Consider the following 4,761-nt stretch of genomic DNA (forward strand, 5'->3'; position numbering starts at 1 on the left):
GAGCAACAAGCTAAAATCATGTGTAGTGCCATAATGGAAATGGTAAGGCAGCAGAAGGGAGGAAGAATTAAGGGAGGGCTTTGTTCTGGAAGAAAGTTTCAAGCCACTGAACCAATTCATACTCAAGTAGGGATTTTATAATTTTTAACTTAATATTTTGATTGGTTATTTGGAAATTTTACGTGATGCACCCGATTTAATTCCCAGTCCTCCCAGGTCCACCCTAACTTTATAACTGCCCCGCAATCAAAAGATTAAAAAACAAGTATCAATTCCAATTTGTGTTGCCAATATATTTACTGATGCAGTCAAAATCCAAGTATCCAACCCCTTGAAGATAACAGATTCCTTCTCCTACCCAACCCCCACCAGAAGCCATGAACTGTGAAGAGCCACTCTTCAGCATCCTTATCACATTTTTTAAGAGTTCTCTTCAATAACTGTCTAGACTGTTTTGTTGGAGGTTGTCACAAAAGCCTTCTATGTCTTTAATTCTCAGATGTGAGTTTGCAGTCATCAATACCACACTGAAAAAAAAAAAAAGATTCATTGTCTCTCTGGCTACAGCCTGGACCATGGCATTGCCCTTTGTAGTTTGGCCATTCTATTCCATGCATCTGGCTCTGTTCTGCCATCTTTCCTTCCAATTTCACAAGTCTACTTTTAAAAAGCATCTTCCCATGGACACTGTCATCTCTGCAGACTCCTCTGCTAGTGCTTTGTCTCCCCTCGGAAACTGCATGGATCTTTTAGGCTCCTCGGGGCTGCTCCACAGTGGCAGGTGCTAGCCTCCATCACAGCCACGCTTCAGGTTTTAATCCTCAGTGTAGATGACTTGTTCCTGAATCTGGTTTTGTATCACCAGCTCCTCCACCGGTTCCAGCAGCTCTTAGATGGAGTAGTTGTTGGGGTGGACCAACTCAAGCACTGGATCTGGATCAGCATGACCACTCAGAGGGTCTGTCAAGTAGGAATTTCTTAATGTAGGAGAAGGCATTTCAGTTACAGGCATGTGTGTGTGCTTCTCTGTGGCAGGCACTTACCTGTAAGCTACAAGTAGATCAGTACTGCTGAATTGTCAACTCCTAGGTAATGTAAATGGAGAGTATTTGTTGAAATCCTTAGATCTTAAGCATGAGAAGGCAGTACTGCCCTCCATCTCCTATACACAAAACTATAAACCAAATAAACTACAAACTGAAACCAATATTAAACTGGAAAGGGTAGAAAATCCAACAAGGTTCTATTTTTTCTTTGTTTTTTTAACTGAGATTACTGGTTTGAGGCACTTAAAGAGGTTTTCATTAGTGTCTTAGTTACCTTTCTACTGCTGTGACAAAGCTCCATGACCAAAGCAACTTACAGAAGAGTTTATTGGGGCTTACAGTTCCAGAGGGTGAGTCCATAACCATCATGATGAGTGTGGAAGCACTCAGGCAGGCAGGCATGAGAGCTTACATCTGCTCACAAACATGACTCAGAGAGAGAGAGAGAGACAGAGACAGAGACAGAGACAGAGAGAGAGAGGGAGAGGGAGAGGGAGAGGGAGGGAGCACTCAGTAGTAATGGTGTAGCCCTTCGAAACCTCACAGCCACCTCAATGGCACACCTCTTCCAACAAGGCCACACCTACCCTTCCCAACAGTTTCACCAACTAGAGACCAACCATTCAAATATATGAGCCTTCGGGGAGTATTCTCATCCAAACAAATTAGCATATATTAATTATATATATTATTGAATTATATATATTATTGAATTATATATATATTATTATATATATTATTCAATTTTATATATATTATTGAATTATATATATTATTGAATATATATTATATTAATTATATATATTGAATTATATATATATGTATATATATATATTAATTATATATATTATTAGAGAAGCCAGGAGCTTGACCTGGTAGAGAAGCCAACATAATGGGTTTCATTATGGCATCTTCACATACAATGTATTTTGGTTATTTTTACCCTTTATGATCACCTTCTTCCCATCTAGTCTTTTTGTATGTGTGTGTGTCTGTGTGTCTGTGTGTCTGTGTGTGTGTGTGTGTATGTGTGTGTATGTGTGAGAGAGAGAGAGAGAGACAGAGAGAGAGACAGAGAGACAGAGAGACAGAGAGAGTTTTTTACTGGGGACACTTACAGAAGCACAGACACCTTACCAGTGGCTACGCAACTGAAGAAAATGTCTCTCTCATTTAGAAGCCATTCACTGCCTGTAAATACCCAGGACAGAATCTCGGGAGCGATTCTCTGAGGTTTAATAGAGCTGGGACTGACCTATTAGGCTATGTAATTATGGAACCTGAAGTCTGTCCTGCTATTGCAGTGCCACCAACTCTGGTACACACCAAAGTGAATATATGGCTAAGAACCTTTGGTTCTTGCAGTGCCTTCTGAACTTGTATTCACCAATCTTTCAGTCATCATTCTGTGTATCTATGAGCCACTGGAGAAACCAAGGTGAATGTTACAGCAGGCACTATTGTAAGGATTCCGGCATTATGCTGGCCTGCCCCTATCACCTGGCAGAATACTCTCAGGCAGTACCCTGGTCAGCCTAGGTGCAAAGGACCCCTTTAAAAGAAAGACCTCGCCCACCTACTCTCTCTTTCCTGCTCTTTCCCTCTCATTGCTTCTGTTCCACCAGACAGGACTCTTCCTGTCTCTTTCTTCTCTTCTGTCCTCTCTCTATCTCTGTGTCTCTTTACCTCTTTCCCCCCCCCCTTTCCCTTTCTAATAAAACTTCTCACTAAGCTGAGTCTACCTGGCATGTTTGTCCCTCCGACTTGGTCGCCCCCTCTGCCATGGAAACCGATAAGGTCCCCCCTAGAGCTTTATCATAACAACCTCTTGGGGTTATTTTTGCAAGGAAAAAGATCATACCCAAGCAACTGTGAAGTATGATAAAGGCTATGCCAGGATGGAATGATGGCGTAGGGGGAACTTGACCTGGTAGAGAAGCCAACTGAGTTTAATCTGGAAGGCCTTGTTTACAGACACCAGCAATGCACTGTAATAGAAGGATAACCTGAAATGACCCAACAGTCTGGGAGAAAGGCAAGTTTCATGTGCAATAGGTAAAACCCAAATCCCCCTCTGCCGAGGGGCTTGCTGCTTCTTAGTACCTGCCCTGCTGCCAGCACTCTCCGGACTCTACTTTCAGATCAAGGTCACACCCTTCCACCCACTTGCATGCCAAGGTCACACCCTTCCCCGGACAGGCAGGTCACCTCTGTGTTCTGTTTCAAGTTTCTGAGCACCCTGTGCTGTTGGCGGGCACTGTCTGGCTTGCATCTCAGCTGGATTTCTCCCTCTTCCCAATTCTGCCTCAGCCCAGTCCTTTGCACGGGTGTTGACTCAAGCACCACTCCCTGATAAACATCCGGAACTCTAAGCTCTGCCTGACTCTGTTTCCTGGAGAAGTTGAACTGCTTTACAGCATGAAGAGCCTCGATGAGTCAGATGGTGAAAAGTACTGAAGTGACTGAGGACCGAATGATGATGATGAGGTAGACAGGGGCTTGGTTGAGAAGTATGAGCAGACCACAGTAAAGGGTTAAGGATCTATATTAAAGTATTGGACAGAAGGAAGTCAGAGGGTGTGGCTACAGTGTGCAAAGAACAGACTGAGTGAGTGCTATGAATTAACTTTTCCAAATCTATTTTTCAGGGTCACTGTAGTGTATTTGCATGCATGAAAACATCACAATAAAACCCATTTTATGTATAAAATTCATATGTACTAACAAGTGATTTTATTGTCCTAGACACTAATGATAAAATAAAGATTCCCAACTTTTTCATGTCCTTGAAGCATTGCTTTTCATTCTTTCTTTCTCATCAATGAAAGCTACTAACCCCACACCACGGCTTACAACATACAGTTACAACCCAATGAGATATTTTCTACAACTATGTAGCATGAGCTTTTCAAGACACTTCAGGAGTGAGAGTTCTGAAAGTGGCTTCTGTGCTGATAAAAGTAAACTGATGAGTGCTGGTGGAAAAGATTAAGATAAGTAACTAGGGCCTTGACCTCTACACAGCAAAAGAAGGACTTGTCCTCCTGCCAATCACAGCTGCGGCTCTGTTTCTTATTTCTATGCGTCAACTTAATCCCAAGATAGATGTGGGTGTGGTGATCATATTAGCGTAGTTCATCTGAACAAGAATAATGTCACCATCAGAATTAGAGTTCTATAGGGTTTATTGAGTATAACCGTCATCTTACATGTATATATTTTAAATGTCCAGTTTTGGTAGGTTCTAATGTGTGCATACATCTTTGAAGCCATCCACAAAGGTCAAAAATGACACACATTTCCAGCACAAAAGAGGATCCCTTCCTCTCTTGCTTCCCTCTTCTTTTTCCTGGGCAAATCCTGACCCTTTTTCTGTCTCTGTGGATGGATTTACACTGCCTAGAATTTCAAAACATTGGAATCACACAATGGACACTACTTTATATCAAGGTCTTCCCTCCAGCATAACACTTTAAAGACTAGAAGTGAAATGTGTTTTATTGTGTAATATTTTATATATTATCCAACACTACACATACGAAATCTTGTTTGTATTACATATTATATATTATTATTGTATTACATATTATATTGCCAGATTATGTATTATCTTATTAATGCAAATAGTAATAGGTCCCTCAGCTTCTAAGCAAAGGTGTATTTATTTATTCATGAATACATGTGTGTACCTTGTTAGTTTATGTGTATCATGTTT

The 4,761-nt window shown here is 41.2% G+C and overlaps 1 long non-coding RNA gene across 1 annotated transcript; it reads right to left on the minus strand.

The window, feature by feature from the left end:
* Positions 1–284: 284 nt before the first annotated feature.
* On the minus strand, positions 285–3,550 carry LOC103159593. The gene is made up of 3 exons (XR_003481204.2): positions 3,255–3,550; positions 1,044–1,085; positions 285–960 (listed from the first exon to the last, which is right to left on the minus strand). It is a non-coding gene; the product is annotated as an uncharacterized LOC103159593 (long non-coding RNA).
* Between the last annotated feature and the right edge of the window lie 1,211 nt (positions 3,551–4,761).

The sequence above is a fragment of the Cricetulus griseus genome, assembly GCF_003668045.3.
Source record: "Cricetulus griseus strain 17A/GY chromosome 1 unlocalized genomic scaffold, alternate assembly CriGri-PICRH-1.0 chr1_0, whole genome shotgun sequence".
In the NCBI taxonomy this organism is placed as follows: domain Eukaryota; kingdom Metazoa; phylum Chordata; class Mammalia; order Rodentia; family Cricetidae; genus Cricetulus; species Cricetulus griseus.